This window comes from Molothrus aeneus, chromosome 14 (assembly GCF_037042795.1).
Source record: "Molothrus aeneus isolate 106 chromosome 14, BPBGC_Maene_1.0, whole genome shotgun sequence".
In the NCBI taxonomy this organism is placed as follows: Eukaryota; Metazoa; Chordata; class Aves; order Passeriformes; family Icteridae; genus Molothrus; species Molothrus aeneus.
The window spans coordinates 4,826,503-4,848,865 of record NC_089659.1 but is presented as its reverse complement, the minus strand read 5'-3'; the positions used below and the strand labels follow the sequence as shown (position 1 = coordinate 4,848,865).

Here is a 22,363-nt window from a genome sequence, read left to right as displayed (position 1 = left end):
CTACCCTGGAAGTCAGTAATGTGCTGACCTTCAAAACAGATATATTCCTAAGGACTTCTAGTGATAAAGACCCACTCTGTCCTTATGTAGGATTTTTTTCAGGGTTACACTTCTTCCAACATGTACTGGCTTAATTTTAGTTTCCAACCACTGATTTATATAGTTCCACTTTTGCCTATTAGTTTAAAAAGCCTCCTGCAGCCATAAATCTCCTGCTGCAGTGTTTATACAGTTCCAATAAGTATCCTCTTAACCTTATTTTAACTAGACTGAGCCTCTCGTTAAAAATGAATGTTTTACAGACACCCAGTCATTTTTGCAGAACTTTCCTAAGCCCTCTACGAATTTCTATAATCCTTTTCTAAAACGTGTTGACATCAGAGAGGGCTGAATGTCTAAGCAGTTGCCATCAGCAGGGAGCACGTGAGCCACAATCCCTCCCCCACAGGTACAGCCAAGGGCCACATTCAGCCTCACAAAGCTGGAGCTCACACGTGGCTGGGTTTCAGCCTGACATCCCAGACCCTTTCAAACATCATGGCACTCTAAGATTGAATCCTCCCACCCTGCAGATGCAAGCAATTTTCTTCATTCCTAAATGCATGACCATTGATTTGGCTGCATTAGAATGCATAGGATACTACACCAATTACAATGGGCTTTGAATCAGACTTCAAAAGAAAACGTGCTGTGAAAAATGGGCCTTTTCTAGGAGCAGAAGACAGGCACGTTAAGAGCTTATTCCAGCAGCATCCTGCAGCAAGAGGTGCTTATGGAGGTCAAAATGCTGGTGTGCACCAGGAGCCAGCAGGAGCACTCACACCCCAGCCACGAGAGAAGCAGTCAGGAACGGTGAGCTGCCACCTTTGTGCTGACAAGAAGTATCTGCACTGTTAGTACAGCCCTGTGGAGGGCTGCCAGTTTCTGGCAGTGTTCATGCACAAAGTACATCCTATCTCATCTATTTTAATCATTGCAATAAGATAACGAGAAACAAAAAGCCAGCAGAGCTGAATGGAGAGATTCCATCCTGCTGTGGAAGGACAGTGCACAGATACAGTTTTACAGAATAGAAAATGGAAACCAGTTTTAATTGGGATGTGAAACCCATTCTAAGATACAGAGTTGTGGGCATTTTCAACAGTTCCAGAAAAGGTTACTGTTCTTGCATCACATAAGCAGAAAATCCATAAGTCCACGGTCTGATCACCCCACTCCACACTGCAGAAACTCCTGCTGCTCCCACCTTCCAGGCTGTAGGCCTCGGAGGCCCAATTCTGCTATTTGAACATGATACAAGTTACAATGAATGATGAGTCCCTTTCCATGAGTTCAGGGGGCTCTGTGGCTGTCCTCAGGCTATGGCTGTGTGATTGACAACATAAAAAGGAGTTTGAGACCAAAATGTTGTGTTCCTAAAGCAGAGTAGCTGCAGATTTATGTGAAAGAACTTCCTGACACTGATCTCTTTCCAAACTGATGATTTTCTTTTAGGGTTTTTCAAATGTAAAGTAACAGCCATTTAAAAAAAAAAATGCTCTGCATCTCTGCTCTCCTCCCTCTTCCAGCTCCTCATTTTCACTGATGGAGAAATTCTCTCCCCTTTGCTAAAACAAGGTTTGCCCCTTCCTCTGAACATCTTAGCACCCATCAGAGACACCAAACAAGATGACCCCGCAGCCTTCTCCACCTTGACAGTTCTTGAATTCCTGTACTGTTTGCCAGCAAACAAGTAAACTTCAGCTTTTTAAATAGCAATAAATTCTTCACTTCTCCCTGTCCTCTAAAATACCATGTACATTCACATCTCTCTCAAAGCAGTAATTGTGCAAGCTAGTAATTCTTAATAATTACAATGAAGATGCCTAGACTATTCCTGGCTACCAAAATTGAAGTTCTTATAGAGATGCAAATATATTATTTTTAGAGATGCAGAGCCACATTTTATCTCACAGTCTAATGGCTCTTCCTTAAAGGATTGCAAATTTTCTTGTGCACTGTGTTTTGTCCTGCTAATGTGGCACTTGGAAAATGGGGTTCCCAATATAACAGCATCTGTAAAATTTCCCAGGGGAAAGGGAAAACTGTTATTTAGGTACTTTTGCCTCCACAAAAGTAAGCTTTTTTCCTTATACTGATGTTCTTCAAAGAAAACAGTAGGATTGGGGTTGAAAGAAAGAAGATATTGCCATGAGCAGATTCCAGGGTGCAAACAGAAGGAGTAATATTGATCTAATCAGCCACTCTTCTTCATCACAGCAAACAAAAATTGCCTCACACACTTCTATCACATGCTTAGTGATAGAAGTCAGCCCTTCACTCCAATGTATAGTTTGTAGTTAACCTGATTTTCCTGGAAACAACATCTTTTCTGTTTAACTTCTTTTGCTGCTGTTGTGAATCTATTCTTTTCAATATGAATTTTGCAGACAGGCTTTTACACACAGCCCAAATCTAGTTCTTTTGAAAATTGCAAAATATCCCTCCTTTCCTATGAATAGAATTGCTGTAGGCACAACAGCTTTAAGGAACACCGGCCAAAGGAAACTCCTCTCCAGGGGTGCAACAGCTGGCTTCAGCAGCTCTTCCAAAGCCTTCAGGCTCCCATCAAGTTTTGGTGACCATGTGGCCTCTCCTGACACCATATTGAGTGTCTGGCAGGACACATGATGAGCAAACATCCAGAGCTGAGAATGCTCTTTAATGACAGCATTGTTCATGCACCTGACAGTATTATAACTTGAGTTAGGCTGGGGAGTTTCCATGGAAACAAAACATGATACTAAGAAATAAAGCAGAAAACAGATTTGGAAAGAGGGTCCCAGGCTGTAGCCCACTGACAGTCTGGAGGAACTCCAGCACTTGTCACAGCAATGAGAGAGGAAAATAGGAATAAAAGAATTCCTTATGAAATGATTTCATCCTGTCACGTTTCAGAGCTGTTTTATTGGTGATGAGCAGTTTGGGCAGAAGCAGGACAACCTGTACCATGCATAAGCAGCAGCTCCAGGCAGGCAATGGGCAAAGGAGGCAGCAGTGCTCAGAGCTCAGCCTGAGCGAGACTCAGCCCTCCCAGGTCAGAATCAAACACCTTAAAACATGTTCAAATGTTCAAACAGTTCCAACTTCCCCTCTCCAGTGTGGTTCAGGAGCTGTGATCTCAGATGCCCTGCTGAAAGCCTGTTGAGAAAATGGGTTTGCTCAGGCTGTGTGTCCCAGATGAACGAGCACAGTAACCCTTGTGTGGAACCACCAGCCATCACTTCAAGGCATAGGTGCAAGAGAACTGATAATCACTGCCATCATCTGCTAGTTTACCACAGAGCCAGAATTTTCATTTGACCCAAACACTTCACCCGACAGAGGAAAATGTTCACTGAAAGGCAGCAGTTAAGAGAGAAATGTTGAGATCTAAATGCTTCCATTATGGCCAAAAGCAAGTGAAGAAGCATTATCTTTCTTTTCAACCACCTCCACCACCTAAAAACTATTTCCAGGAGGAGCTGCACGTTGTTAGGATTAACCTCATTGCAGTCTGGATAGAAAAATGGGAGCTCTAGCCCATTTTTGCTAGAAACGCTATGTATAAGGCATCAGGCACACTGAGCCAGCATGCAGTGGAATTGCATTTCCCCCAGCCTTAAGCAGTGTCAGGCTGGGACAGAGCTGAGCAGCCTCCTCCTGCTCCCCACAGACATCACACTGACAGAGCACAACCCTGTGCTGCATCACCAGCCCCTAAGACAGCTGCAAAAAAGCTATTTTCAAGCCAGCACAGCTCATGTTTGCCTGGATTTTGTAGCTTCACTCCTGAAAGCTGCATGGCCATGGAGTTCTTCACAGTCTTCTACATCTGACCAAAGAAGGGCACACTTTGACCCTTATCCAGATAGCAATACAGAACTCAACAAGTCAGCATGAGATTGTTCTTAGAAGCCTGATAAAGGACAAAAAGCTCAAAAAGGGAAGAAGAAGAAGAAGGTCTTGGCTTTAGACTCATTCCACCTACAGTAAAACTTTCACTTGAATGGTTCTATGTACTGTTTTCTTGTACTTGTCTGACAAGTTACTCCTCCTTGTGCAACAAATTCTTATTCGAAAATAACACTGCCAACAGTTTCTAAGAAATATCTGCACAAGACAATACACCCTTAATTTCTGAGCCCTTTGTAACTTCTTACTCAGCTCCTGTTGAGACATGAACATGGCTCAAGTGTGACAGGTCTGAAGAAGGAAGGTTCTTGCAGAAAAAACCTGGATTGCTATGCAGAGAACTCTGTGATTTCTCAGCTCTGCCTAGGTGCTCATCCCAGGTACGTGGTGTGTGTCAGCGCTGTGCATGCCTCAGTTCTGCAGTGGCAAAAGGAGATCAAAGACAGCCAATGTTACCAGCAGACCTCCCTGAGGCATGGCAAGATGACAGGCCCCTGGGATAGCCTTGCTTGTACTCACCCTTGGCCTTTCTCATTCTCTTTGATTGTAAAAGCTTTTCTCTGGGTATGGTATTTAGCACAACAAGGGATGTCACAGTGTGTGTGACATATAAGAAAAAAACAATGAAGTCAAAGACATACTTAAAAAAAAAAAACATATCCCATTAGATTTCTTCATAAATACCAACTAACACATCCTACAATAATCACTGGATTTTCAGTTCTGTTTTGAACCAGAACAATCCTTTCCAGTTTAACTTTCACTTTTGCTAATGTCACCTGAACCTTCAGGGACCCCAGCCTAGGCTTCCTCCCACCCCTCCACCTGGACCACATTTCCCTCTCTTTGGTCCAGCCAGCACTGAGAGTCATATTCAGAGGATTATTTACATCATCCAAACTGCACTGAAAGACATTAACCACATCCTAGGCAAACAGCTGCCTCCCTTTCAGGAAAAGCAACAGTTATGGGGATGGCAAAGAGGAGAGCTCCCTGTTTGGGAGCACCACAAAGGGAGTTTAAATCCACAGGATCCAAAGAACTTTGCACACCTGTAAGGCCTAGGCCCAGCACTGATCAGGCCCCTGACCATCCTATAGCAGCTCACAATTTAATACACTCAGATTATAGTTGAACAACAAGTACCACGTCCCTGTTTAAGAGATGCATGAATTATTGATGATGTTCAGGAGGCCTATTAAACTGTCTAGTGGGCCAGCAAGAACATTCAGTAGTTCAGACGCATCAAAATGAATAATAAAGCTTTCTATTTTGAAGTTTGGCCGTTAGAGAAAAGAACCCTGGCAAATATATAATTTTGTGTAATTTCACTTGGATGCTCACTGTAATAGCCAGAGTATTTATGACACCATGAGTCATAACCATACACTCTTTGGATAGCAAAGACACCATTATCCACACTATTTAAAATCAGAAATGCAGGAAAATATTCTACTAAAGGCAAGGCCTGCTTATTTGCCTTAAACTATAGGCTTAGCCTATAAATATGTACTATTTCTCTACGTACATCTGTGTTAGCCATAAATACGCGTTATTAAAGGAGAGTTGTAAACATTATGAGAAACACCTTCCAGTAATTCTTTAGATCCTGCCTGTAAAATAGAAAATCCAATTAAATTGCCTTCTTCTTCTTCAAACAAACCCTTGTCATACAATAATTAAATCATAAAATAAAGCCTCTCAGGAAAAAAAAGACTATTGCACATTCAGAACATAATACCCACTCGCATTCTGGCAGCATTTGTGTGTTTCACTGAGTGCAACAAGAAGACAGAAAACAAAGTTATCATCTTTCTTTTGAATGAGGGGCAGTGTGGGCTAAAGCTGTTTTGAGGGACATTTTCAGTAAATTTGAGACAAAGGAGATTTTCCTCCATTCAGTTCTGGCAGATTTTCAGCTGCAAGCTGGAGAAGTTCCTGCACTGAGGGTCAGCATCTCTCTTTCCTTCCTCCTGTTCACATAAAGCATGGGAGACTGTGACTCCTGAGGATGCAACCCCTTGCTGATTGCCAGCAGTTTTCACAGCTGCCAGGGACCTTTCCTGGGTATGATACTGCACACAGCCTCTGGGATTTCACACATTTATTCAGTGCTGTTGATAATCACCCAGGGTAAACCTGAGCAGTAAAATATTTATTCTGAAAGACCCAGTGTCTTGATTTAAGGAACTTTCCAGCAGTTTGAGACTCAGAGTCCACCTCAACCACCGCAGTTACAGTGATACAGTAATTGGTATTTGGAGAGATGTTGTTACATGATATTCAAAGGCATTTAACAGGATGTAGCTATGTAAATATTACATCGTTTTTATTCGCAATATGCTTATAAAACTTCTCTTTTTAATATCCTTCCCTGTTTGCTTGCAATCATCTTCCACATAAAAGTCACTAACTTGGGAAAATGTTTAATCTAGAGTTGTTATATTCTATGTCAGGCCTCAGAGATTACACAGAAATGAACCAGACCATCCCAAATTCAACCCTTTATCTCTGCAGAACTCTACCCTGAGCAGTAACTGCCCCAAACTCCAGAAAACAGATTACTGAATCTGTAAACACAGGGTACTCTCAAAAGCTTTCCTGATAGTGAAGCAATTGTTAACAGGCAATTTTGCCTTAGAAGACACTAAAAGCTGAATGCATTTCCAGAATTACACGTGCCCCAACACTGCCATTGCAAAGCATTTTTATATAGCAGTGCAGCACAGCTATTATAAAAGATGACACCGACTGCTCCAGGCAATATTTTGTCCTTGGATTTTCATCTTTTCCAGAGTCAGCATCCACATTTGAGCAAAACAAGAAAAGGATAACAGGGTCTGTTGTACAAAAAGAGCTACCTGTTCCTATCATCTTTACAAAATAAAGCCCTCATTTCTTATATTTCATCTCCGATCAAAAATCTGTCATCCTGACAAAACTGAACTATCTTAGAAAATTATATCAAGATTTTCAAGCTTGACCTCTTACCTACCAATCACCCAAGAAACTACTGCCATTATGACATATATCCAAGCCCCTTAGGATGCTTTTCATACTATTAGGAAGTCTAGTGCTCAATTTCAGCATTTTCTCATTTTTCCTCAGTCAGCCAGAAGCAAAAAAAGTCCCTGAGCGACACAGAGCAAAAGAGAAAATTCTATCTCAGTATCCACTTTTCTCACAGAGATCTCAAAAAGAAATCAGAGGTGAATATAGCTCTATAATTATTATTCACAAAGTGTTTCCAGTGAGCTTTTTCCTCATCTCTGGGAGATGCAGTGTTCTGCATCAATGTCAGACGACATGGCAAACTCACTTACAAACTCTATAAAGGGTTGTGAATTCATCATTGCTTGGGGCAGTGATGTGGCTGGTAGTCATTTCCTGATCAAAATTATCTTCTGGAATAGCCCAGGACATAGAATACACAATAAAATACTGATGCAGCTGTAGAGCAACACTTCTTAGAGATTAAGAAGAGATTGGGGGTTGTTTCTTTGCTCATTTATGACAGATATATTGAGAGTCTTGCATTTAGGATCTGGAGTTAGTTCTTCCTTCAACCATAGCTGATAGTCAGATGACAGAGCATTAAAGCTACAAGCTTGTAAAGTTTTAAAAAGAGATCCATTGGAAAGCATTCCACAAAAATTTAAGTATTTGTTTATCTTACAGGCAGGTGATGTCATTTCTTTTGGTTTCATCCTTGTCAGGGGGAGCTCAGGAAAGTGAAACCCAGAAACATGAAACAGGTCCAGTTTTTCATCATGCCAGTTTATGTGTGCCCATGCTACAGCCAAGGGATGCTTGTGATGGACCTCACTGGTTTCACTGGTCAAGAAATTCATTCAGAAAAACATGTGCCCAAGTACCATCCAACAGGCAGCAGATCTGAAGGAAATGCAGAGACTCCCCAAGACCTGCCACCAGAATAATGAGCTTGGCTGCATAGCATGAGACACAGGTCTCTTTTTCCCTATAAAATGTCAGTACTGTGGAAGCAGTAAACACCCTGTGAGATTAATGCAGTCATTTTACATTGCTCTGCAAGCCACTACACGAGTTAGATGTCAATGCTGAAATTTGTATTGATTAGTGAAATATGAGCTTCCCTAATATTTTGTAAAAATAGTGATATTTTTAAAATGTAGAGAAAATACCTGTAGAGATTTGTATTTGGAAATTTATTAAAACCTAGGGAGTTAAACACCTTGTACCCTCAGGAAGAGTGGCAATGTTAAGCAGCCCACTGTGGAAACAACCCCTAAAGTTTAGATAGGTTTAAAAATATCTGGTTAGAAAACAAATCCAAAATGTATGATTCCACTTATTAAAAAAACAGGAATTCCCTCAGTCTGCTTATCTGTGTCCTGGCACCTTTTCATTGCCTGGGACAAGAGAAAAATTGCCTCTCCCCCTGCTGCACACACCCATCCTTCAGCTGGGTCACTCATGGCCTTCCCCGGGCCCAGCACTGGGGACAACGCCATGGGGGACCTGAACGAGGCCATCGAGGGCACCCTCAGCCAGGTGACACCAGTTTGGGTGGCAGTGCTGTGCTGCAGGGCAGGAAGGCTCTGCAGAGGGATCTGGCCGGGCTGGCTCCATGGGCTGAGGGCCAGCCAGGTCCTGCCCTTCGGTCACAACAACGCCCTGCAGCTCCAGGCTGGGGCAGAGGGGCTGGAAAGGGCCTGGTGGGAAAGGCCCTGGGGGAGCTGCTCAGCAGCAGCTCAACAGGAGCCAGGTGTGCCAGAGGCCAATGGCACCTGGCCTGTCCCAGCCACGGTGGGGCCAGCAGGACCAGGACAGTGATTGTCCCCTGCCTGGGCACTGCTGAGGCCACTCCTCAAACCCTGTGTCCAGCACTGGGCCCATCACAACAAGACAGACACTGAGGGGCTGGAGCGTGTCCAGAGAAGGGAACAGAGCTGGGGAAGGGTCTGGAGCACAGGTCTGAGGAGGAGCAGCTGAGGGAGCTGGGTTGGCCTGGACAAAAGGAGACTCAGGGTGACCTTCTCACTCTCTACCACTCCCTGGAAGTTGCAGCCAGTGAAGGTTGGCCTCTTCTCCCAGGCAATCAGCAACAGGACAAGAGGAAGCGGCCTCAAGCTGCATCAGGGGATGTTCAGGTTGAACATCAGGAAGAATTTCTTCACAGAAGGGGTTGCTGGAAGGGGCTGCCCAGGGAGGAGGTGGAGTCACCATCCCTGAAGGTGTTCAGGAAATGACTGGACTTGGCACTTTGTTCCATGATCTAGTTGACAAGGTGGTGATCATTCAAAGATTGGACTTGATGATCTCCGAGGTCTTCTCTGACCTAGAGAATTCTGTGGTTCTATAGGCATATGCATTTACTGAAGAGTTTACATGGCAGAACAATAAAACAATCACTGTAAGTCATCTTCTCCTACAAAGATAAGCATTTTTAAAAACTGTGAATTTTAAAACCATGATTTCTGAGCTGTGAGGACAGATAGAGACATGTGAGCCCAGGCAGGTCAAACCACAACAGAAGAGACCCCTGTAAGCACACAGTGCTTGCTGCTTCAGCAGGAGGGACACAAGTGCCCTCCTGGTAATCCTCCCAAATTAGCATCATTAACACAGTATTCACACCTTCTGTTTCCCAGCCCACAGGAGATGTCACTCAAGTGCTGCAGGCAGACATAATATTTGCCCTGACACCAATGAAAGAGGCAGGGGGAAGCCCTACCTTATCCATTGCAGCTCTTCAGAAAATTAAAGTCCAAGTCTCTCCAGCCTACTTTGACAGACTAAAGCAACACAAACCATACAACACAAATTGAAGAAATAAAAAGACAACTATCATAAAATCTGCAGCCAGCAGCAGACAGGGACAAAGTTTAAATCTCCAGTTAATAGCACCTATTACTTTCAGGGCTCACCACAGACTAAAGAATTTCATCTCACTTTGAAAAAAAAAATACTGTTCCCTAGGCTGAGGACTTCACCAAGCACTCCCACAGCCTGATGAAATCAGGGTCTGTCTGACCCTTCAGATGCCACTGCTGGGGTCACAGTGGCACCAACCCAGTCTGTCCCTGCTGGCACCAAAGTCCCTCAGCAGTGGCAGCTCCAGTCACCCACCAGGTCCCTGCTTCTCTCCCTGCACACCCCACACACACAGACAGGTTTCCCTCACTGGCTCGACCCCAGGTGTCCCATAAAAGAGCCCCAAATACCTGGGATCATTTAAATCATTTAATCGTGGTGCAGGATATGGTAACAGCTGGAACTAGTGCCTCCTGGGAGGGACCCCAGCAAAGGAATCCCTGGGTTTTTCTGCCCTCACACTGAGCACCCATCCCAAGGTGACATTCAGTCTGGGGTCTTGCTGCTGCTCACCAGCTCCTGCAGGGTCTCAGAGTGTCTGGCCACCCCCAGCCAGCAGCAGAGGTGTCCTTTGTCAGGTGAAGGGTCAGTGCTGGTTCCAGCCCCTTGTCTGGGGCTCTGGCCATCTCCCCACCCAGGGCACAAGCTGCAGCTCTCACTGCAGCTGCACTGGGAGCTTCCTGCACCTGGAGTGTTCCTCTACTGTCAGCAGAACATCCTCTTATCATAGCCACGCTCCAACCCAAATTCCAAGAATCTCACATTAAAAAATGCACACCTATCTTTTAATATTTATAAATGAGTACTTCAAGACTGTAAGACTTGTTTGTACTAATTTTTACACCACAGCTAGAAAGCATCTGCACTGTGAGATAGCAGCAATAACTCTGATGTAACCAAATTTTGTTTGCAAGTAGCACAAGGTTATCAATTTAGCACAGGATTTTACAGCATGCCCCCACAGTGAATAATCTCCAGAGAAATAAAGAGTGGGGGCAATAAACACCTCCTAGGTAAAATGTCTATTACCTTTAGCATATTTATAATTTGGCTTAATGTAGAATTTGGAGATTTATTCTGGCAACATTTCTTTTAATTCAGCTTCTACAAAGATTCACATTGTTTTTCTCTGCACCCTATCTGCATTAACAATCATTAAAGTAATATCAGCCTAACTTGAAGCATGGTCTGACTTGGCAGTGTGATGAGCAGTGATTCTCTGTGCTTTCCATCGTGTTTAGGGGTATAGGCTGCTGGGCTGCATTTGCATACATTAGATGAGCACAGGTGCCTCTACTGCTAAGATACCAATAAAATATTCTTTTAAGAACAAAATGAATCCACTCAACCTAAAAAGGAGTCTAAAACATTCTTAAATAATCATGGCATCTTCATTTTGGGAAAAAAAATAAAACTACAAACCAACTTTTAAGCATCCATGGCTTAAATATTATTAGGATTTCTGGAAGAAATATTCTTCAGTCCCAACACAGCCCATGTTTTATTTAAATTAGCATTACACCTAAGAGCTTTAGCACATATTTTCTTCTCAGGCAGTCCTTATTACTTTGTGACTGTTTCGTATCACTCCTAAATAACAGTGTCACCAGCTAAATGAAGAGAGTGAGCCACACTTACAGATGATTTACACAGAACTAAAACATGTATCAGGAGGCACATTTCCACCCTGAGTCTCTGGATACAGCTCCCTGTGGCAGCAAAGGAGCTCTGTGCCTTTCTGCCCTGAATTCCTAAGGAGATAATTTGCATACATGCACACTCCTGAGCGCTGGCACGCACAACTTTGCACAAAGTTGTAAAGCTCCATCTGGGAAAGGCACACTGTGTGCCTCACCCTGTTCTGAACATCCTCTGCAGCCACTGCAGGCATCACTTGGCACACTAGAGGCACTCCTCTGCTTCTGCAAGGAGAGGGGATAACTCAGACAGGAAGAACAGTGCCCAGTCTTATTCAACAATCACACACCAAGCACTGGAGCACTTAGAGCTGTGGGGACTTGTGGCCTCACCTCCATGGACAGAAGAACCCTTTTCCTTACTGGTGAGGTCAAACAGTGAAGGGGTGGGTGCTGATAATCAGTCATGTCAGCTTCCCTTTGGTCCTTCACATGTTATCCTAAAGAAGTCCCAAGGACTCCAGAAATGTTGTGGATAATGTACAAAATAATAACCAGAAAACATGTGAAGAAAATAAGACTCTGAAAATAATTCTATCAGGTGAGGATAAATCAAACTATGGTGCTGGATGCTGCAGTGTTGGAACCCTGGTTGCTGAGAATTTTAGACTTTCTGTGCTGACAGACACTGACCCCCAAGAGAACACTGCATTTGACCTGAAGCTGTGGAGAAAGCTTCCAAAATTGAATGATAGAACTAAGATTATGGGTGTGTAATTTGATTAAAAGTGTATAATATCACATGGTAAAAAACTTGGAGTTTAAGGTTTTAGATTATAGTAATACATATAAAGCAAGAAAAGTTTTAAAGCAGAGGCTGGTCCTTCTTTTTTACAAGTTTAAGTGGTCTTGTGGATGTGATGTTAACAGAGGCAGTGATGGCAACAAAGGAAGCATCAGATGAAGGACTAGGAGCTAAAGGTCCTGCAGCATCCCTCATCTTATTTAGCTGCTCAGTACCCTGGATAATATATTCTACATACTAACAGAGGTATTTTTAAATACAACTTCAAATCTAGCATTTGTAAAATTGAAGTGCATTTTTCTACCTCCTTCACACAGTTCAGACCTTGTTTCAGATTTGAAGGAATACAACCTGTAAATAAATAATTAATCCCTAAGCAACCATGAAGATACAGAGAGAAAAGCCCCCCAAACATTCCACATAAGTTCTCCTACTCCTTTATGTCCCTCCCTTCCCTGTGTGGCCATGATTTTCACACATTTTCAGCATCACACTTATCAGATTTTATTGCAGTCAGCTTGAACACCACAGGAATCTGTCAAGCAGCACAATCATACAAGGGCTCATAACCAAACACAAGGACTTTTCCCTTCATCTTGCCACACTGCAACCATCTCAAGGAGGCAGAAGGGAGAGAACACAAGCTCCTACTCCATCAGGTACAAAGGGTTCTGTGAATAAACCTCAGCACTGGCTCAGAAACAAGAGTGTGGCTGTTTGTGCTAAGCTAAGCAAAGCAGTGGCACAAGGAAAGGCCAGCACTTTCAGAAAGAGGCAGTTACACAAAAAAATTTGCCATCTTGTAAAATTGTCCTTTCCTCACCCACATGGTGTTAGGCACAGCCCCCACTGGGCTGTGCTTAAACACATTCACAACAGTCAGGCAGACGTGACGTTGATCACTGCTGCCAGGATATATTAGGATTATTATATTCTCACCCTGCTTTTTACATTTTTCTCTAAGCATCTGCTATTTGCCACTGTTGGAGACAGGATACCAGGCTGTCAGTAATTGTTAGTGTCAAGGAAACAAATGGACTGCTCAAGAAAAAACTGTGAAAAAAATGAAGGTGGCAAAAAGAGAGAGGAAGAAGTAATCAAAGTGGAATCATAGAGTCTCAGAGATGAAGTCAAGGGGTGCTAAATAAATAATAAATACCAGGGTGAGCACTGAGGGGATAGGAAATAGAAAACAACAGCCCAGTGATTGGAAGAGGAAAAACTTTACTCTGTATTCCTGCTAGAAGGGAAGCACCTCAAGGGCAGAACAAGGGAAAAAGATGATCAAGCTAAGGAAAAGACACAGATGAGGCAAGGAGCTGGACAGGAGCATTTTGGGTGGGCCACAAATATTAGTCCAGCAATTGTAAGTGGTCACCTGGACATGAGACCCAAAGCAGCATCACAGAGCAATTGCTAGAGGACTGAACTCCTAAGGAACAAACAAAACCAAAATGCATTTAAATACCAGCAGAAGCCTCAGAACCAATGAAAAGTATGGCAAAACAAGAGTGCTCAAAAACCAATTTTGTAATTTGCTTTATCTCTGTCATGGATTTTATGAATACCTCAACAGCAACCTGCTCAGTCTCTCCTGGAAACCATCACCCAGGAAGCTGGACCTGAAAGCAGCAGAAATCATTGTGACTGCAGGGCCTCCTGAGCCTGCATGTGATGGGAACCTCCAGCAGCCAAATCCTGACATTTTTTAATCTATTTAATAAAGGGGGGGATGGGGGGAGGGACTAGCAGCTGTGCCAGCACTGCAAACTTGTTTTTTGCAAACAGCTCAATGACACATCACACACTGACTGTAAGAATATCATTACCTGAAATTACTACAGCACATTTTAAAGATCACTGATAATTGACAAGATGTAATTTTAATGAGGAACCATCAGTGAATGGAAGTGCTTTTAACTGGGCCTACAGAGACAACTCTTACAGCCCAATGCAACTCAGAACTGGCTTAAGTGATAAATATTGCCAAGCTTAGACAAGCAGAGTCAAACAACTCAGTCCTCTCCTTGTGCCCAGCCCTATCAGAGATCAGACACTGTAACAGAGAAAAACACAAATCTACTTGTCTAGGATCAAAGAATGCAGTGGGGAAGAATCTACCCCACTTACAGAAGGGGGAACTGTTACGTTGAAAGTCGGAGAATTGAAAATATATATGGGAGTCAGAGCAGAAAAATGGAACACAAGGTCCCAGGGCCATGTTGGAGCTACAAGATCTAATGACACTTTTAGATGTTTGAAGAGAGGCAAGGTTAGAAAAGTCATCATCTCTGTGTATGGTGCTAGTGAGAATCCCAGTAAAATCTGGGATTCTGCCATCCCAGAGAAGCCACCTCTAATGCCCACAGCTCAAAAAGATGCTGAAAAACACAGAAATGCACAGAATTTAAGTGCCTGAAAACAGATTGCATGGAAAGGGTTCTAATTATATGATCTCTTCAGCAAAAAGAAGGCTGAAGAATGATTTGTCCACATCATGGGAAATGATTTGCATTACCAGCAGGCTCCTTAATTAAGCAAACAAAGGACAAAGATGATTCAACTTATGGAACAAGAAAAGAATCAGATTGGATTTATTATTTTATAAATCTCCAGAAATAATTACTCACCAAAACAACCACCCTGAGGATACCTTTGAGAACCAGTTATCTGTACTCTTTAAATAGGCCTGAATATTCTTCTGACAAGCAGGGAGAAGTTGCTGGGTAAAATTTCCTGTAGCCCATGTCACCAGGATGATCCCAAGGATCATGCAACAATTGCAGAACTGAGGACTGCTAAAGAATATTTGCCATATTCACACTACAGTGCTCAGACCTACTTACTTACATGAGGTTTTATATTTGCACACAGGTTTAGAAAATAGAGAATAAGATGATTAACATTTAAAAGCAGTTAAGTTATCAAGACAAGAGAGCTGTTTGGTACATTTATTCCAGCATTCAGCTATTTTATTGTTGTAAGCCGAGTACATAGAACTGGGTACCATAAAATATTAAAAAATCAGGCTTTTTCAAAGGGAGCATATATTAAATTTAATCCATAACTATAAGAGTTTCAGTAGATGCACAATAGCCCCCATTAGGAACATTAATATTACAGTCTTCCAGATAACAATGTCCACAATAACTGTGTGCAAACCACCGTATATATATTAAAGTCCAGATAATTAATAGGCTTCTGCATTTTATTATTTTTTCCCTTTGCAAGCAATAGCTGTTCTAAAATCATATGTCTGCCTAGAGCTTTCTGAATGTCACATATGCTGAAAAAGAAAAATTGTGGTCAAATGCTGCAACTCTTGGCATGAAAGCACACTCAAAATTCCACATTTTGGCTGAAACAAGCCTGCTGGGTAAATCTCTAACATAAAATTCTTTATGGCACAAATCCCACTCTGCTGGTCTTCTCTCTGCAGCAGTAACTGCCTGAATACAGTCAAGGTGTTGGGAAGTGGGCAGGAGCAGAAGATCCACAACTCCCACTGACACAAACATGTATTATCAGTCTGTAACTGACACAGATTTTGCCACTTTGGTTTCACCATAAAGCCTGGAACATACAAGTCTGGTAGCTAAAACTGCTGTTGAACAGTTAGCATGACCAGCAGTGCCAATCAAATAGGTGGTTTGTGGAATCAAGTAGCAATATCAGGTCCCAGGGAGCAGAAACAGAACAGCATCTGCTCTTGGGATGCTCAGGAGCAAACAGCAGCACACACTCCACAGCCCCACTCCATGGCAGGGACTGACAAAGGCACTCAATTCAGCAAGGCAGAGCTCAACCTGCAGGGCCAGATCCTCCATCAAAGGAGCCCAGAGCAGCCCAGGTGGGGCTGGTGGTTTGCTGGACGTGGGACCAGGTGCTGTTGTGGGGGGGCTCATCTCACCCAGCACTGCTGCACCACCCCCACACCCAGCCCTGAGCCGGTCACTCAGGCTCCACCCATGGGGCTGGGGAGGACTGGGTATTTCCAGCCTGCAATTCATCTCATCTTGCTGTAGACAGGGTAGTGGTTCCCTCAGAGGGCTTTTTTTCTCTGCTGCAAAGAAAATCTAAACGTGAAGTTCCAACACCAATGCTTGCAGTGTCAGATTAATGCTCTTGTCTCTGTCAGAGCCAGGTAATTATATCTGTAATGACCAGTGAGATCTTCCACACTGTCACACTTAACAAAGCTGGGACAGAGTAGGGAGAACAACTTTGCCACTGCTTGAGTTGGAAATCAGAATTTGTTACTTGTTATTTAATATCTGTGGAGGAAAAAAAAATCAAAATACAGAAATTGGTAATAAAGGAACCAATTGGTCATAAAGGAACCAGAACACGTCCTGCTGTCCAGAAGACCAAAGTGATGATCAGAATGTGTCCTGGCTGTAGAGCAAATTAGCTGAAGTAGTTACTGGGCAACTTGAATTCATGGACCATGGCCCAAGGATGGAAAAACCTTGGCTGGCAGTGGGGCTGCTCTGTATCATGTCCTGGTTCACCACTAAAGTGCAGCTTTGCCGTGCAACCACCTCCCACCTCTATTTTCCCCTTTATCGATTGTGCAGAATTCATACAATATTTATAGCACAGGAGGAGCATCACAGTGATGGGGGGGTGATGCCATTTCTCTAATGTTTGTTGACTTATGGCTAGAACGTGCAATTCACCAGCTGAGGAATGTATCATTCCTATTCATGCTGCACTGCTCAGAAGTGCTCACATTTCAGCCCATGTCAGCTGAACAAAGGTAGCCAGATCCTTGGACACTTGCCACTGCAGCTATGTAGTAGAGTTATGGTGCCTTGAACATTTTATGATCTCTGATGATAGCAGCATTTACACTGGGCTGATGGTTCAAATTAATCTGATTTTCAGAAGTTACAGCATTTAATTAGGACTGGTAATAAAAATTACAGCATTGAAGGAGCATTATGACAGCATCTGTCCTGATCCGGAGGTGGGGGGAACCAGTCAGGATTTTTTTAAAAAGCAATAAATTATTAAATTTGGTTAGTCACAACCAAAGAAAATGACCTTCTGGAACAATAAACAATAGATAGCAGCTGCCTCATCTTTGGGGTGGAAAGACACTTGATTTTGCACCTCAAAACATTTCTTTGATGTGTTGTAAAACCCACTCAACAATACAGATCCCTTTCTGTACATTTTCTAAGCAACTACATCCTAGCACTCCATTTTTACTTTTATTGCCTTTCAGACTGGTGAGAGCAATATAATGATTCATCATTAAAGTACTCCTTAAGCAGCTTTGTTCCTATTTGTTGCTATATATATTAAATAGAAATTGCTCTTTGAATTCACCTCTAAAGGCAGACTCAGTTTTTTATCTAACAAGAATGATCTCCAGTCATCATCTGAATCTAGCAAAGTGAGAAAACCTTTTGCATAATATAAATATCTGCATTCACTAAGAGGAGACTGATGCCACCACCTACCGTGAATGCATTTTATAAGTGGTACAAAGCCAGAGAGATTTCAAATGCAGTCTCTTAAAGACACTCCAGGCACTCTCAGAAAGGAACAGTTTTATGTCCAACTCAACAGTTTCTGGACAACAGGCTTTACTCACCTGTAGCTGGTTTACAAGCAGCATACAAACCATAAAAAATGCAATGGTTGCTGAAAGAGTGCAGGTACCTAAAGAAGGCCCTTGTTTAAATCCCTGCAGAAACCAGGGGAATCACTCCCTGGCACATAGTTATTTCTTTGGCCTGTCTGTTACCCATCTCCTGACCACCTGTGACTGATGAGCAGCTCATGACTCACCAGCTATTCCAGCATGGCTGCGCAGGCCCAGCACCTAATGGATAAGGGCAGGCATTGTCTCCCAAGGGCAAACCTGCAGAGATCCCAGCATCTCTGCTGCCAGGTCAGCACCAGGCCCATAAGAACATCAAATTCAGCCCCTTGTTGCAGAGGGGCACAGGGGAAGTCCCTGCCCACCAGGGTGGGCAGAATGTCACTGCCAGGGAGAGGAAGTGACCAGTTCAGCATGTGGGACACAAAAGGCTGGCCAGCTCCAATTCAATAAATTATTATTTTTTAAACTACCATTATTAACCCTAACAAATAGCTCTCAACTTCCATATAGTTAGAGTTTAATGCAGAACTTTAGTGCTGACCAGAAAGGCTGCTCAGAAATAATCAGTGGTTCAAACACCACTGGTTTGATTTCCTAAGCAGATTACAAGTAAGGTAGTAAGGAAGATATTCCCATCCACTTGTTCAGAACAAAACACATAGAAATAAACCCCAACACTTTGCTGTCCTTGTAGAAGGACCTTTTACAAAAGACACTTGCTGGAATAGAGGCACAAAGATGACCAAAATAATTGCTGGCCAGCAAGTGCCCAATCCAATTCTGAATTTTCAAATCTTGTTTAAGAACCGTTTTGCTTTGATTCAGCCAGTTCTAATCACCATTCTGTCTGTGTGCAAACAGCAGTAAATGGGATGACTAATACATATTCTTTTCTAATGTTTCCTGCACAGACAATGGTGTTACTTAATGTCCACCACCTTTTATAAGCACTGTTTTAGACAGAAGCCATTCAGATGACCTTGTACCAGTTCCACACTGGTGAGACTCCACTGAATGTTCGTACATTTGTGTTTTCACCACTCCAAGTGAAGCCAGGAGATTTTTCTCCTCTCTGTGGGAGAAATAAGAGTTGCTATGGAGCACTGGGTATCACCTAGTGCGTGGGTAAGGAGGGATCCTCTTTCTCAGGATAGAGAGAGCAGCTGCTTCCCAGGTACCATCACAGCCCCCATCCCTGGCAGGGATTGTGGCTTCTTGATTCACGCACAACAACAAATCCACCAGACCCACTTCTGCTTCTGCACCTCCAACACAGAGGCCTTGCAGAGCAGAGAGATCTTCTCTACAGGATCCCAGAAGGGGACACAGAAAAGTGCCCTATTCTAGCAAAAAGAGAAGGAAACATGCTCTTGACTGCATTTTGGCCCAAATTACAGAAAAAAAAAAAAAAGGTAGAGGGATTCTACTCCAAACTCCCCTATGAGAGATGTCAGTGCTGAGTCAAACACAGCACAGCCCTGGGGAAATTGAGGAGGCAATTACAAACACTCTGACATAAAAGCTCAGGTAGCCACACATTCCAGTTAAGAGTGTGCTGCTACCTGAGCAAAGAAAACAAAAGTGACTAAAGAGATTTACAGTGCAGATGACAGTGCTGCTCTTTCTCCTGAAGAGTGCAGTCATGAATGACACATTTGTTCTGCCAGGGTGCCACAGAAACACTTCTCAAACTGTTACACAGCACTGGCACTGTTGGCTGTGCTGTATCAATAGCTCTGCAAGGCCAGGAGCAAACACAAACCACTCTCCATGTGATGCAGGTGTGTAATCCAGGCAGCACCTTCCTCTTCTGCACAGCCAGGCTTCCTTGGCAGGGTCTGCACTCAGGAGCCAACAGGCAAACCTACATACGTGGGTCAACCAGGCCAACAAAATCAGAGGTATCCAATGCCCAAAACTCTGCTTTTCCAAAAAAACTGGAAACTTTCCTTTCAGCTGAATCTTTACAGAATAAAACTCCCACTGGAGGTCTCAAGACAAACCAGAAAGAGCATGGTCTGATAGTGAGAAGGTAACAGTATTAGCTGCTGTTGATTTTGTTAGGGATTTCTCAAGAAGGCAACTTTCAAAACAAGCCTAAGTAAATTTGATGGCACTGACAGATTTTTTTTTTCTCCCAGGTATTGGTGCAAAAAATCCTCAAGCAAAGATTCTGGGTGGTAAAGTAGTTAGAGTTGAACAAAACTCCTCTCCACAGGGCTGGGAAAGCAAACAAATCCCAGACTCATACACCGCTGCTTCTAAAACAAATTTCCTTCTCTACTTCTGAACATCAAGATCAGCCCTTAAGGACCTCAAAATTCCCTCTTCCTCAGTCAAGATCATCACCTTTTTTCTTCCTTTTAGTGTAATTTCACTCCTCAAAAAACCACCAGCACCCTGTCAGCAGCATTTTCCCTCTCTGTGAGGGTGTCCTCTGTCCTCCCCACGTCCACAGGAGCAGAATGAAGGGACCTGTAGAGTGCACTGTGTCCCAGTTTCTGAACCAAAGCATAACCCAGCATACTGCAGCCAACCTCATGGAAAGGTCATACAGCAGGAAGAAGTAAAAGCTCCCAGGTGTATTTCACTGAGACAGAGGGTAGTTTGTTCCAATTAAGTGCAACAACTTTATTGCCAATCAGAAAAGGTACCACTCAGGTATCCTTTGCCCTTCTCCTCCCTGCTGCACACAAAGAAATCACACACGTATTTTCTGTCTGGCATTATAGATTACAAATTAATCCCTGTTCCCATGGAAAATTTTTTAAAATTGTATACCCCAGACCGAGGAGAGGACTGTATCCCCAGAACAGATCACGGCATATTGCACCGGGAGCAGCACCTACCTCCGGGAGCCGACAGAGCCAGCAAGTCAACATAATTCCTCTTGGCTGGAGACATTTACCCCAGCTCAGACAGCCGGGGCTCTGCTGCCATGCCTGGAGCTTCGGACACACCAAGAAAGCATCTTCTGTGAGCAGCACGGCTCCTCTCACAGCCCCAACTGCAGCGGCGGCAGCCTGGCAGAGCAGCAGCAGTTGAATTGCTGCACATGTATCTCTGCAGATTATTTCCTGCTCAAACACTTGGCGTAAAAGCAGATGCTCTTAACCCTCTGGAGGCCTCTGCCTTTGTCCCCCCTCGGCAGAAGAAAGCTAGCAACTCCAAATATTCTGCGCTGAGGCCGGAGAGGAATGACCGGAGACACGCAGGGCATCTTCCCAGAAGTAGTCCCAAGCTCGTGTTAGTTGCAGTCACTTTGTGCTCGGGGAGCCAGGCATTCCCAGAGCAGCCCCCAGCATCCCCAGGCAGGCACCACACTGCATCACCCACTGCAGATCCCCAGGCTCCAGCCGAGCACCGCTCGGAGCTCCCGCAGGAGCCCCGGCAGGGTGGGGTGGCCGGAGGTCTGACCCTGCGGCTGGAGGCCACGGCCGGGCAGATGAGGGACACGGGAGGAGCAGGAGTGATGTGCGAGCCCAGCAGAGTCAGGCACGCCGGGCTGCTGCTCGTGGCTCAGGGCTCTGCGGCCCCGGGCGCTGCCCCATCAGCCGCCCGGCACAGGGCACGGCGCTGCCCGCTGGCACCCGGCTGGCGAGCGGCAGCGCTGCTCCCTCTCACAGCCTGCGAATGTGACTGGAAAGCATGGCTGAAAACATGCTACAATTAACAGGAGGGAGGGAGATACTATTGCTCTCCTGCTAGTCTTAAAGGCACATTGCTCACATGTGCCTGTTGAGGATGCGAGCGCCCGCAGCTTCAGTCCCGGCTCTCACCTTTCTGCGGGCAGCCAAGAAGCCCAGGCAGGAGCCCTGTCCGGGGGTGGGGAGGGAGAACACCCCAGGAGTCAGGAACTGAAGGGGCAGCTAGCAGGAGTGCCTCCATCAGGGGCTGGGGGTGAGGCCTGACACACCTTCACTGCTGTGCTGGGAGTCCAAGCAAGCCCCTGCCACCCAGCCCGACTGCTCACCCTGCCACTGGCACCCCCATCGGGATCCAGCCCGACTGCTCACCCTGCCACTCGCACCCCCATCGGGATCCAGCCCGACTGCTCACCCTGCCACTGGCACCTCCACCAGCATCCCAGCCAGACATGGAGCACACTGGCCACTGCCCCACCCATCCCACATGGCACCAGCCACTGTCCCCAGCAGGCAAGGAGGGTCTGGTATCCTCCAGGAGCATGGTGTCCCTCTCTGGGCAGGACAGTCAGCTTAGTGGCACTGCTCCCACTGGCCCCAGCAGCAGCTGCAGTTTTGCACCTTGGTGCAAAGGATATTCCTGCTGTACAGCCAGAAGCTGAGGCACTGAAACCCAATGTGTCACACATCCTAAAGCTGTGATGAGTTCAGCAGGTCTTAGACTGCCTGTAGCATCTGGGGCCACAGCCCCAGGGCTGGGGCCAGCAGGCTGTGCACCAGCTGAATGCCACATACTGTCTCTTTGCTTCTCCTCATCCCCTCTTCTGAGTGCCTTGGGATACTCTGGTTTGTCTTTCACCATGTCACAGCACAT

At 44.5% G+C, this 22,363-nt stretch overlaps 1 protein-coding gene across 2 annotated transcripts in view; it reads right to left on the bottom strand.

Annotated features, from left to right (window-relative positions):
* HTR2C (5-hydroxytryptamine receptor 2C) overlaps positions 1-21,454 on the bottom strand; it is a 216,889-nt gene extending 195,435 nt beyond the window's left edge. For both annotated transcript variants that reach the window (XM_066559604.1, XM_066559606.1), the window contains exon 1: positions 20,695-21,454. The gene's annotated coding sequence lies outside the window, so the exon portion shown is untranslated. The remainder of the gene's footprint in view (positions 1-20,694) is intronic.
* Between the last annotated feature and the right edge of the window lie 909 nt (positions 21,455-22,363).